This window comes from Oncorhynchus gorbuscha, linkage group LG10 (assembly GCF_021184085.1).
Source record: "Oncorhynchus gorbuscha isolate QuinsamMale2020 ecotype Even-year linkage group LG10, OgorEven_v1.0, whole genome shotgun sequence".
In the NCBI taxonomy this organism is placed as follows: domain Eukaryota; kingdom Metazoa; phylum Chordata; class Actinopteri; order Salmoniformes; family Salmonidae; genus Oncorhynchus; species Oncorhynchus gorbuscha.
The window spans coordinates 38,475,195-38,489,718 of record NC_060182.1 but is presented as its reverse complement, the minus strand read 5'-3'; the positions used below and the strand labels follow the sequence as shown (position 1 = coordinate 38,489,718).

The following is a 14,524-nucleotide window of genomic DNA, read 5'->3' as shown; positions in this document are numbered from 1 at the left end:
AAAATCGTTTAGTTTTCGAAATGATAGTTTCCGGATTCGACCATATTAATGACCAAAGGCTCGTATTTGTGTGTTATGTTCTAATTAAGTCTATGATTTGATAGAGCAGTCTGACTGAGCGATGGTAGGCAGCAGCAGGCTCGTAAGCATTCATTCAAACAGCACTTTTGTGCGTTTTGCCAGCAGCTCTTTGCAAGCACAGCGCCGTTTATGACTTCAAGCCTATCAGCCTAATGGCTGGTGTAACCGATGTGAAATGGCTAGCTAGTTAGCGGGATGCGCTCTAATAGCGTTTCAAACATCACTCGCTCTGAGACTTGGAGTAGTTGTTCCCCTTGCTCCGCATGGGTAACGCTGCTTCGAGGGTGGCTGTTGTCGATGCGTTCCTGGTTCGAGCCCAGGTAGGGGCGAGGAGAGGGATGAAAGCTATACTGTTACACTGGCAATACTATAATGCCTATAAGAACATTCAATACAAATGGTATAGAGAGAAATAGTCCTATAAATACTATATTAACTACAATCTAAAACCTCTTACCTTGGAATATTGAAGTCTCATGTTAAAAGGAACCACCAACTTTCATATGTTCTCATGTTCTGGGCAAGAAACTCAAACGTTAGCTTTTTTACATATATTGCACATTTACTTCTCCAACACCAAATTGAACATGTTTCATTATTTATTTGAGGCTAAAACGATTTTTATTGACGTATTATATTAAAGTTAAAATAAGTGTTCATTCAGTATTGTTGTAATTGTCATTATTATAAATCAATTAAATCAGCCGATTAATCGGTATCTGCTTTTTTTAGTCCTCCAATAATCGGTATCGGCATAGAAAAATCATACTCGGTCGACCTCTACTTACAAGTGGCTAGCTTAGCTAACGAACTAGCTATGCCGGTCGCGGCGCACATGACCAGAATAACATATTAGTAGTTCAAAGGCACATCCCATTTCTGTTTGAGAATTGAGAAAGAGGAGTTGGACCAATTCTCATGCCCAAAATCAGTCTTTTCAACCAGCTCTTACACTAAAAGGGCATTTTCATAAATGTCACAGTATTATTTCAACCTCACAGTGTGGAAACACTGTATAAACACACACAGCAAAATGTATGTTTTTGACTGCACAGGGCCTTTAAGCATCTGGGGCTCAGCAATGAAAATAAAACGTGACTGCACTGCAATGACCTGTGTGTGCATTCTATAGACCATAAGCAGATCCATTTTGTTTCTATTGTATATGGTATATTTACACTAAGAATAGAATGGCTGATTTAGTGTTGAATTGTTTAAAATCTGCTCTGCCATAGCTTCACTTTGGAATCCTGGAAGCCTTACCGGAAGTATGTATAATGTTTGGGTACCCTATATTGTTCTGCCATTGCCCCCAAACAATCACATATCCTCCCCATCTCTTTCCCTTCATCTGAATATGGTTATTATGTGCACAGAGACTGATGATCTGTGGTCATGTGTTTGAGGGACATGAAGAGTGAGTGAGAGTGAGGCAGAAGAAAAACATAATTCTAAGGGTTTCGCTTTTTACAATTCTTACTCTCTCCATTGCTGTCTCTTTCTCCAATCCTTTCAAGAGATTTCCAAAGGAAAATGTATAATTCAAAAGGCACTTGGCACATCTGAGACATTTTTTGTTTCAGGTGCATGGTAACAGTTGAATAAAATGAGAAAGAAACCTGCACACTGCTCTTTAATAAGCTTTTACGTACCAGCCTCACCGCCTTCCGTCAGAGCTTTTGTGAGTTTTTAAAAATTAGCACCCTTTGGGGCGGCAGGGTAGCCTAGTGGTTTTAGAGCGTTGGACTTGTAACCAGAAGGTTGCAAGTTAAAATCCCCGAGCTGACAAGGTACAAATCTGCCGTTCTGCCCCTGAACAGGCAGTTAACCCACTGTTCCTAGGCTGTCATTAAAAATAAGAATTTGTTCTTAACTGACTTGCCTAGTTAAATAAAGTTTTTTTTTTTTTTACATGTAGACATAGCCCCACCCACATCTGTTCCATGGATCGGATGGGGTTGGAGTCGAGGGAGAAACAAATAAGTGCTACCAAATACAACGTGCATTTCATAAATATGCACAAAGTGTGTCCATAAAACATTAAAACACATCTGTAAAACCACAATGAGGACATCGACCTACCAAGCAAGTTTTCATAAATCATTGGGTACAGCACAAGAAAAACGTCAGATTAATCTGAAATGGGGACATAATTCATATTCACATCATAACATACATAGCATTTCATCACTAAGATCTCTAGGAAAGCAAAAGAAAACTCTCAAAAGCCATGACGAAGGCCGTGAGGCCGATATGTAAAGCTAATTAAAGAGCAGCGTTACTATCAAGAGTAGTGCGCGGATTCCTTCTTTTTTCTCAAAGGAAAATGTTTAAAATAAACCAATTTCATCCATAGCCTATTATGGCACATGACAAGGAAAAACATCCTCTTTGCCTGCTTCCCAAATATTACTGAACTAGTCAACTACAAGTAGTTGAAAAACACACCGATCCGTATAGAAGTGTATTAGAAAATATAGCCAATGTACTTTCTTCCCTACGGTTTTGCTTGTTCACATTATAAAAACTCTGTCAGAACAGATTACCAAAACTATGCAACAGAAATGACAAGGGCAGAAATATAGGATAATAAAGGAGAAAACTAGCAAACATGTTACAAAGCCTACAGAAGGCACTGAGATTCTATGAAGTATAACCCTTCAATGATGCTTCTAGCACTTTTCAATCTTATTTCAAAAAGAGGGAACACCAGAGCAGCTGAGCTAACATCTGACCAGCCAGCATCCACAGAGACCCGAGAGCGCTGCATCCTTCAGTAACTCAGGGGTTTGACCATTTAACTTCTGATCTAGGCAGCAGTGCCTAATACTGTTACCATTAAGAAAAATCCATGTAGCTCTGAAATCTGAAGTCCCATCAGGGAACCATATACACTACAAGACCAAAAGTATGTGGACATCTACTCGTTGAACATCTCATCAAAAATGTTTATGGGCATTAATATGGTGTTGGTCCCCCCCCCCCCCCCCCCTTTGCTGCTATAACAGCGTCCACTCTTCTGGGAAGGCGTTCCACTAGATGCTGAAACATTGCTGCGGGGACTCGCTTCCACTCAGCCACAAGAGCACTAGTGAGGTCGGGCACTGTTGGGCTATTAGGCATGTCTCGCAGTCAGCGTTCCAATTCCTCCCAAAGGTGTTCGATGGGGTTGAGGTCAGGGCTCTGTGCAGGCCAGTCTAGTTCTTGACAAACCATTTCAGTATGGACCTCACTTTGTGCACATGGGCATTGTCATGTTGAAACAGGAAAGGGCCTTTCCAAACTGTTTGCCACAAAGTTGGAAGCATAGAATTATCTAGAATGTCATTGTATGCTGTAGCGTTAAGATTTCCATTCACTGGAACTAAGGGGCTTAGCCCGAACCATGAAAAACAGCCCCAGACCATTATTCCTCCTCCACCAAACTTTAAAGTTGGCACTATGCATTCGAGCAGGTAGCGTTCTCCTGGCATCCGCCAAACCCAGATTTGTCCGTCAGACTGCCAGATGGTGAAGCATGATTCATCACTCCAGAGAACGTGTCTCCACTTCTCCAGAGTCCAATAGTGGTGAGCTTTACACCACTCCAGCCGACACTTGGCTTTGCGTTAAAAGCCAAGTGTTAGGCTTGTGGGCGGCTGCTCGGTCATGGAAACCCATTTCATGAAGCTCCCAATGAACAGTTCTTGTGCTGACTTTGCTTCCAGAGGCAGTTTGGAAGTCAGTAGTGAGTGTTGCAACAGAGGACAGACATTTACACTTAACAATAACAGCACTTATAGTTGACCTGTGCAGCTCTAGCAGGGCAGAAATTTGGCAAACTGACTTGTTAGAAAGGTGGCATCCTATGATGGTGCCACGTTGAATGTCACTGAGCTCTTCAGTAAGTCCATTCTACTGCCAATGTTTGTCTATAGAGATTGCATGGCTGTGTGCTTGATTTTATACACCTGTCAGCAACTCGTGTGGCTGAAATAGCAGAATCCACTTATTTGAAGTGGTGTCCACATAACTTTGTATATATAGTCTATAATAGATTGGAGAAATCCATCAGGAAAAGTGAATAAAATGTAAAATGGCAGATCACAGCAACTCTAAACACGTGTGCTTACACACAAGCCCAAATATTAGTCCCCATTACAGGTATGAGCCATCAACAGGAATGAGGAATGAGACAACCAGGTTTGTGTGTGTGTAGTGGGTCGGTTTGTTGGGCGGGCTGTGTGTCTACGTACAGTCTGTGCATTCAGGTTTGTTACAACAGTGAGAGCGAGTGAGGCAGCCCCAGTCATGGTTGTGGAATGTAGATTGGAGGATAAGGCAGGTCCTGTCTCCTCTCTCACTAACACACCCCACATGAGGAATGCTCTGGGAACAGGTAGAGACACCGTACACCCAGGATGTGGATAGATGTTCATGATGCCACAGGCCATAGAAACGTTTTACAATAACTTAGAGTAGGAAAAAGGTTACGGGAATGTTTCCATTCTTAAAAACAATAAGCAGAACTAATGGAAGACTGATCGTTGTTCTCATCAACAACACAGACTTCTTCAGACTAGTGGATGTTTGGATTTAGAACTGTGGTCCTTTGTAGCTCAGTTGGTAAAGCATGGTGTTTGTAACACCAGGTAAGTGGGTTCGATTCACAGGACCACCCATACGTAAAATGCATGCACATATGACTAAGTCTCTTTGGATAAATGCGTCTGCTAAATGGCATATATTATAGAACCGACTGAATCTGTGTTTTGTTCGTAATTAGCGTGGAAATAATTAAAGCTTTGATTATATTTTCCTCTTGAGGCTTCAGACAAGAGCACTTCTTCAATGAGACAAGAACTATCCTGCAGAACAGAACAGTCAAATTAAATAAATAAAAATATTTCTACAAAAGTAGACATTCACTATAGCTTTTCCCTTTACTGTTGGAATTGTGATTGAATCAAAGCAATATTAGTCACTTTCAACGCAACATACCGAAGCAAAACAAACTATGCAAGACTTAGTATGCAAAACTAACTATGCAGTCAATTTTGTTGTAGGCATAATGCTACACAGACCGGTGCGGCATAACCAATCAGAGCTGCACTAGGCCTATACCATTGCCATATATGGATCTGTGCCATTCACTTTGAACTTGACTGTGTTTACAGCATGAGCGGTCGTGAGTAGATGCAGCTCTCGCTTTGATCTCAAAACAAGCGCATGTAGCCACGTGTGCACATGTGTTCATATCCGTTGATAGTTAGTTAATTATTAGCCCAGTTATAGATAACTTGTAGTCAGCAATGGGGGAGGGATTGCTTCCTACAAGAGCACAAAACTTGTACATTTCTAGACATCTTTGAAAAGCGAGTCGGGTAATGAGCTTTTTTTTGGTCTTAAAAGGGGTAGCGCTGTATTTTAAATGGGCTTGAATAGGCTATGTAGCCAATAGGCAGAGGGTAGCATAATATATTTGATTTTCTGTAATAATGGTGTGGAATACTTCCTGTTATCCCACGACAGCGCACGACTCCAACACCATCAATAAGTTTGTTGACAACATCATGGTGGTAGGCCTGATCACCGACGATGATGAGACAGCCTATAGGGAGGTCTGTAACCTGCCAGTGTGGTGCTAGGACAACGACCCCCCCCCCTCAACATCAGCAAAACAAAAAGGAGCTGATCATGGACTACAGGAAACTGAGGGCCGAGCACACACCGACAGGGCTATAGTGAAGCGGGTCGAGAGCTTTAAGTTCCTCGGTGTCCACATCACTAAGGTATTAACATGGTCCACATACACTATCACAGTCGTAAAGAAAGCAGGACAACACCTCTTCCCCCTCAGGAGTCTGAAAATATTTGGCATGGGCCCTCAGATCCTCGAAAAGTTATACAGCTGCACCAGTGAGAACACCTTGACTGGCTGCATCACCGCTTGTTATGGCAACTGCTTGGCATCGTACCGCAAGGCACTACAGCAGGTAGTGAGAACGGCCCAGTTTATCACTGGGGCCGAGCTCCCCTGCCATCCAGGACCTCTACACCAGGCACAGAGGAAGGCCCTAAAAATGTTCAAAATATCCAGCCACCCAAGTCATAGACTGTTCTCTCTGCTACGGCAAGGTAAGCGTTACTGATGCACCAAGTCTGGAACCAACAGGACCCTGAACAGCTTCTATCCCCAAGCCATAAGACTAAATAGCTATCCGGACTATCTGCATTGACCCTTTATGCACTACCTCATCACATACACTGCTGCTACTGTTTTATTATCTATCCTGTTGCCTAGTCACTTTACCCCCTACCAATATCTACCTCAATTATCTCGTACCCCTGCACAGACTTGTTACGCTGTGTATATATAGCCAACGTTTCGTTACTCATTGCATATTTATTCCTTGTGTTATTATTTGTTTCCCCTCTCTGCATTGTTTGGAAGGGCCCGTAACTGAGCATTTCACCGTTAGTCTACGCCTGTTGTTTATGAAGCAAGTGGCAAATTAAATTGGATTCGATTTTTTTCAATGAGGTCTCCATTCTTTCAGCAGACATCGTTGAATCTTATTAATTCGGAGCATATATTTAACAGAGTTTTCGGAAAACGTGGACACAAACTGTTACCGAACTTTGCATCTGCAGTCATTCCAATAAATGTATATATTAAAACAATTGTGTAAATTGTTAAAAAGTAGTCCTTGTGCATAGAGTTGTATGGTTTGTAAAAAAATATATATATATTTTTTAAATCGATGTTTAAGTGAAAATTCTGTTATCGTGGAATTGCGCATGATCATCAAAACATAACATCATTTCCATAACTGATTTTAGGGTGAGGGCCCCATCAATGGAGCGATATCCTCCATTGCTTTTATATCAGCCTTTGTTCACCACAGAGCCTGATTTCAATATTCAAATTAACACTGCCATTCAGGCGTGTGGACCAGGGGCAACTTCCTTTGGGTAGGGGACAGCAGGGCCATGTTCATTAGGCACTAAATAGAAGAAAACAGACTGCAACAGGGAGGGACTACCTGGACTTATCCAATAAGAAAAGCTTAGCTTTGCTTTTCATTGCATAATGTTTTGCTACAGTGTGCACTAATAAATACACCAGCTGTATAGCTTCCAGTCCCCAGGGCGTGGCTGCTGCTGCTCAGCTCAGATGACTGATGAGGAGGAAGAGGACCCCAGGGAGCAGCTCTCGCACTCACACAGATAAGCATCAGGGCATTCAGGGGCAACTAAGGCCACCACTCAGGAAAACTGCTCGTCTGTCCATGTGAGGACTGGAACAGGTTCTCAGTTATAGATAAAGGCTGCTTTTCAAGCATGACTGAACCCATTTCCACTCACAGATAATTCCCCTATCTGTTTCTCCTTGACCTGCTCTGGCTTAGTAGTGGTTGTTGTCAACAAATAGCCCCCACAGGAATCACAGTGATGCAGGTGTGGTCTGTCTTTTGTTACGATAGACACTAAAGTCACACAGTGAATCCAGAAAGGAGAATTGTGTGTTTCCATTCCCCTGTAAATGAGAGGATCTGAGACTGTGTTGTTTATCCACCTACATCCTCTTGTGCTCATATTAAAATGTACAGACAAAAAGAGTCTGTGTTGTCTTTTCAGTCATTTTACAACCACAGGGTAAAGGACAGCAAGTCCAACTTGAGAGGCAAATTTTGTCAATACAACATTTACATAAAATCCATTCCAATATAGTGATTTTCAGGCAGGGCAGAGGAACAAAGACCAAGGCTGGTCCAGCATCTCAAAATTGTATTTATCAACGAGGTGAGTCCCATTTTTAAGGGAGCCCTGGACAAGAGGAAGCCGCAAGCAGTCATACAACTTGACTTAGTGGCCCAGCTGTGACTGCATTAAGACACGGAGACAGAGAGACACCTCTGAATGCAAAGGAGCCATTTCCTGTCAAGACAAATGGGGGGGTGAGAAGAAAATCCATACAAGATATTTTGACTGATAGCCTTCCCGTCCACACTCCCTTGCAACAGTGGAGGGATTGAGATGAGAAGTATGGCCCCGGTCACCCTGTTCACAGAGCAGGCTAGGCCAGAACAGGAAGTGACTAGCCTCAGTAGCCTGAAACCCTGGGAGGGCTGAGAGGACACAGTCCTTCCTCTGTTCTATTCCGCTCAATGAACCACAATCAGATATTCAATTCAAATGTCTCCAGCCACAGAAACAGCCACAGATAGCAGTCACTCACCCAGCCCTCTCTCCATGCAGCTACCTGTGCAACCCCTTTCCATTCTTATTATCATATACAGTGGTTGCTAAGCCAAACACTAACATTGATTTAACAAATGGTTTGACTTTTGCATATTGTGCACCCTTACGTAAATCTACTTATGTAACTCAGGTGACATCCTGCGGGGTGTTCACTGCCCAGTTGACTGTAACCTGTAACTTGGTAATACACTCCAGGTCATACATTTGGTTCCCTTTACACACACACGTTCACAAACACACTTTTACATGAAGCTTTGTCAGTAAATTACAATGACGCTTAGACAGCCCCACGCAGCTCTGTGAAGATAGCCAGGGATCACCTTAAAAACAGATGTCAATCTTAATGTGTCTGCCCTTTTTAAATAAAGGATAGGCCTACATAAAAGGAAAAACAAGTTGTCCTCTTCCACCATTTACGGAAATACTACCCCAAACAAAGTCTGCTTCAACAGAGAACAGGTGGTATTTCCATTCCCCTCTTAAAATGGCTGCCCTTGAACATCGCTGGGCACTAATTAGCACCAAAACTGGGCCAGATAGAGCAACAGAAGTTTGGTGTCTGTCGGAGTGTGCGTCTGCCACATGAAAAATTCAATGAGTTCAGAGGCTGTCACAGTCACAGTGCTCGCGCCAGCTAGCCAAAGTACCAATACAACTGCACTGAGCAGTGTGACTGTGAATCATACATCCGAAGGCCAAAACTTAGGGGGATTGTTGGCATCAGATATCAGGGAATGTTGTGCTGTTCTACTTGGACCAACAAAACAGCACGTCTATACTTCTGTATGGCTTATTGTTTTCATCATCCCACCATTTGTTCATCATTTCTATCCTATTCCCCGGGCCCAAAAAACCAGACCCCTACTCATAATACCGCTAATTAAGTAGTTAGACATTTCCTCAAATGAATCCTCCTCTGACCTGAAGTGACCTGGAGCAACTCACCTGAAATGATCTTCACTAGAAAACTAACTAGACTGTTCTGTTTTCATTCTATTTGCCCAGTTTGAGTCCTACAGCCAAATTAGGTTAACATTTAAATTCAAGACAATAATATAGGGTCAAAACTGTACATATTAGACAGCCTCAAGTGAGATTCATGGTAATGGAGTCACTCCTCAAGTAGTTCTACAAGGCCTGTCGAAATGCCCTTTCCATTTGACTTTTTCATTATGAGAAAGACATTTTATGAAAGGAAGTCACAACTTGTTTCCGAGGCAGATCATTCTCAAGGCTTGGAACGCCTGGCTTCAGAAACAAGCAAGTCATTGACTATCGCCAGGCCCAGTGTAGTGTACTGCCCTGTCAGACAGAGTGATTCAGTATATAGGGGGAACAAAAGGGGCCAAGCCACCAATTGACAGGAATTTCTGCTTCAAGAGCCACTTTGCAGTGATCTCATCGGAACCAACATAAAGCGCCAAATCTTTCACTGGATGACATTCTTTCATAGGATTCCAAGGGGCCATTAAGTTCTGTCTTTGAGGCCTTTCCTTCGACATGTCCCCCAAATCAGCCAGGGAAGATTCTGTTAGTCACGAGTGTTTCACCACCATGCCTGACTGGCCAGCTGAAAAGACGTGTAAGAGAGTGAGAGGATGGCTCCCAAGAAATCAGCTAAATCATATTGAAATATCCCATTGTTTTATTACAAAAGAAGCACATTTTAAATTAAATCTTCTGGAGGAAAATAAAAGGGCGACTAAAAAGACTGCAGTGCTCTTCTCGTCATATTGTATGCTTTGGGGCATTACAACGGTATAACTAAATATCCATGGAGCGTAAATCTGCGTGTCTGATTTTGGGAGACAGATTAACTGATTTTTTGGAAAGGATATAGCCTATACAGAGATGTTAATAGCTTCAGAATGCTCTGCCAAACAACATAATTCCTCAATAATAGAGAAAGAGATATAGGCTTACTGTTCATGCACTCATTCATTCTCATCCTCACAGAACACACAACTGAATGGTTCCTAGTTCATATTCATTTTAGGATGTGTTTTCAATTCATCTAATAATCGATGAACAGCTGACCATTTTCTGGCAAATTCAATAGAGTGAAATTCCTTGGCAAATTTGTGATTCTAAATTCTGAGTGAATTTCTGGACTTCAGATTAGAATTTTGCCTTTGTTCACACAATATCTTGCCTTCAGGCAGATCAAAAAGGTACAAGACAACACACTCAGCAGGGCGTAAACAAAGTGAATGTATACTGTGTAACTTATGTGTGCGTGCTTAAGGAATATGACAACTCCGTGTTGGATACATTCAATTGCCATGAGGCTGAGGCGAACCCATTACTTCAAGTGTAGACCACTCCCTACATCTCAACACTGAAACCTAGAGTTTAATGTCATTATTCTTTATAGCCATACTCAACTGGGGAAAACATCATTCATTCCGTATGTTCAAAAACAGGAATTAGACATGCTAAGGATACCGCTTCATTAAGAGTCAATATTTGTCTAAGTCATCTTTTTTTATTTGAATTATTTCACCTCTATTTAAACAGGTTGGCCAGTTGAGAACGAGTTCTAATTTACAACTGCGACCTGGCCAAAAGCAAAGCAGTGCGACAAACAGAGTCACACACGGGATGAACAAACGTACAGTCAATAATACAATAGAAAAGTCTATATACAGTGTGTGCAAATGTAGAAGATCAGGGAGGTAAGGCGATAGTAGCGAAATAAATACAATATAGCAATTAAACACTGGAGTGATGGATGTGCAGAAGATGAATGTGCAAGTAGAGATACTGGGGTGCAAAGGAGCAAAAAATAAATAACAATATGGGAATGAGGTAGTTGGGTGGGCTATTTACAGATGGGCTGTGTACAGGTGCAATGATTTGTAAGCTGCTCTGACAGCTGATGCTTAAAGTTAGTGAGGGAGATAAGACTTCAGCGATTTTTGCAATTCGTTCCAGTCATTGGCAGCAGAGAACTGGAAGGAAAGGTGGCCAAAAGAGGAGTTGGCTTTGGGGATGACCAGTGAAACATACCTGCTGGAGCACGTGCTACACCCGCAGCAGGTATATTTCACTGGTCATCCCCAAAGCCAACTCCTCTTTGGCCGCCTTTCCTTCCAGTTCTCTGCTGCCAATGACTGGAACGAATTGCAAAAATGCTTAAGGACTATGACAACTCTGTGTTGGATAAATTCAATTGCTGCTATGGTGACCAGTGAGCTGAGATAAGGTGGGGCTTTACCTAGCAAAGACTTATAGATGACCTGGAGCTGGTGGGTTTGGCGACAAATATGAAGCGAGGGCCAGCCATCTTGAGTGGCATAACACTAATCCTGAGCATATGACACAGCCCATAGTTTAGTAAATAGGACATAGGCACCGGCAGAGACCGGTCTATACACTGTGTATACATGACAAAGACTGACTAAGTGAATCCAGGTGAAAGCTATGATCCCTTATTGATGTCACTTTTTTAAAATCCACTTCAAATCAATGAAGATGAAGGGGAGGAGAAAGGTTAAAGAAGGATTGTTAAGACATTTGAGACATGGATTGTGTATGTGTGCCATTCAGAGGGTGAATGGGCAAGACAAAAGATTTAAGTGCCTTTGAACAGGGTATGGTAGTAGGTTGCAGGCGCACCGGTTTGTGTTAAGAACTGCAACGCTGCTGAGTTGTTCACACTCAAGAGTTTCCCATGTGTATGAAGAATGGTCCAGCACCCAAAGGACATCCAGCCAACTTTACAACTGTGGGAAGCATTGGAGTCAACATGGGCCAGCATCCCTGTGGACCGCTTGCCACATTGTAGAGTCCATGCCCCGACCAATTGAGGCTGTTCTGAGGAAGGTGTTCCTAATGGTTGGTATAGTCAGTGTATATCAACACCTTATAACATATCACCCCCCTCACACACTAATGTATTGTTGATTGACTTACATATTGGCATACACATGTAGCTACTTGAAAAATATGATGCGATGGTCAATGGGGTTTGTGTCCCAATCATAGTACTAGCTACTGAATATCTATGTAAAATGGTAAGCACACACTTAACATGCATTCAAATCATTTATTGGATTTAAAGCCCCACCTCAGCACCCTGATCCAGCGAGCTATTTCATATCAACTGTAGCCTATCAGAAGAATTGTTGAGATCAGAATGCATTTCAATAAATATTGCCGGACTGGATACATTTGTGATCCATTGTTTCTGTTCAATCAATGGTTTCATCGTAATACCAAAATAACAAGTCACTTACCCTAACGCGTACCAGTGTATTGCGTTGCTCGTTTATTTACCAGATGGACAATAGTTCATCGAATGTAACGACAGAAAACACAGATCCGTCATCGAAGTAAACCCAAAAATGATAACAGATTACAGACGACGTTCACAGCAGAAAATCTATGGTCGAACTAATGAGGTTTCCCATCCATTCAACCAGAGGGGCGGGCTAGGTCATGACGGGGAATGCCCGAGAATCACTGTACGTAAGGCAGTCAGAACTAGTCTGATTGCTGCAATAATTTTAATCCCAATAATTATGAAAGGGAGTAGGCTTTCAAGCAGGTTGACAATTGCCTAAGAAATGGCTAGATTTTGCGATGGAAAAATATCTAGGCTACTGCGTTCAGTGCTGCGCGTAGTAAATCACACACACAAGCAGAGAGAATTCAGGACCAAAACATAGAGTGTGGGATAGGAGGGGGTAAGGGGAGGGATTTGGAGTATTGGGACAGCTGACTATGGAGACCTAATAGACTGTTTCTGCATAATTAGCTTTAGGCTCATTTGAATTGTTCCGCATTTGAGCACCGCCCGCAAAAAGGTGGGAGTCCACACACATACTCTATTTTGGAAGTATCCACAATTTTGCCATTGGCTGTGATTGGGATAAGGCGGGTCATGTTCACAATTAGATATGCATTTATTATACATAATCATGCATTATAATTTGACAGGTAATTTGTCCATTTCTCACTGCAGGTCATTAAAAATCAACGGATCTACTTTGGGCACAGTCCTTGAGTCTACATTTTTAGGTTAATGAAAATATGCTATCATTTTAGGGCAGTAGGCCAAATATAGAAAAACAATATTTGGGAGGGTGGCGTAAATTGAGTCATTTTTTACTTTCAGCATCACGCGATCAAGGGAAATATATTATTCTTTATCACAAACATTACATTTACATTTACATTTAAGTCATTTAGCAGACGCTCTTATCCAGAGCGACTTACAAATTGGTGCATTCACCTTATGACATCCAGTGGAACAGTCACTTTACAATAGTGCATCTAAATCTTAAAGGGGGGGGTGAGAGGGAATACTTATCCTATCCTAGGTATTCCTTAAAGAGGTGGGGTTTCAGGTGTCTCCGGAAGGTGGTGATTGACTCCGCTGTCCTGGCGTCGTGAGGGAGTTTGTTCCATATGTACATATGTACATATATTTCAGGATGTTGTGTATCCCTGGAAATAATCTAATCTCTTGGCAAAACAAGCAAGTATAGTGTAGTAGAGAATCATTCTACCATCTAAACCGCTATGAAATATATTTTCAGCTGTTTGATGCTAGTGTACCAAACCTGAAAGTAAAAGACACAAAAACTAAATTTAAGCACGGGAAGCATAGAACAGATCTAGCGCGTCTTAGACTTGCTTTCAATGAGAATGAAATATCTATAACAAAAATGTCTGAATTGTCGGATCGCCCAAAAAGGCACATAATGCAGCTTTAAGAGGCCTCTAAGACGCCTGCAAATTTCTATACAGAATATTACCACTACATTTTAAATATAATGTCTATCTTTATATCACATTACCTTTTTGTAATTTAATCACTAAGCATATTTAAACACATGCTTCACATTACACCCGGGAAGAAAACCCTTCAATTTCAACTTGCTATTGACTGAACCATTGATTGGCTCACTTACCTCATGGCCATTGGCTAAACTTACCATGGCAAACATTGCCTATATTAGCCCACACAACTACAAGGATGCACTTTCATACTAGATTTAGTACCTCCCATTGATGTGTATAGAGACCCAAACTGATGTATAGAACAATCTTAAAATGATCTACTTTTATTTAGATACAATAATAACACCTCTTTCACAATACTTTCATTCGACTTGGTGCAAAACAAATTTGTGGACCTAAATTGCTTACCACTTGCTCATGTGGTTTCTTCCTTCACAGAATCCATGAAATG

The 14,524-nt window shown here is 41.8% G+C and overlaps 1 protein-coding gene across 2 annotated transcripts in view; it reads right to left on the bottom strand.

The window, feature by feature from the left end:
• LOC124046024 (proto-oncogene tyrosine-protein kinase Src-like) overlaps window positions 1-12,976 on the bottom strand; it is a 41,461-nt gene extending 28,485 nt beyond the window's left edge. For both annotated transcript variants that reach the window (XM_046365952.1, XM_046365954.1), the window contains exon 1: window positions 12,564-12,976. The gene's annotated coding sequence lies outside the window, so the exon portion shown is untranslated. The remainder of the gene's footprint in view (window positions 1-12,563) is intronic.
• Window positions 12,977-14,524: the final 1,548 nt, after the last annotated feature.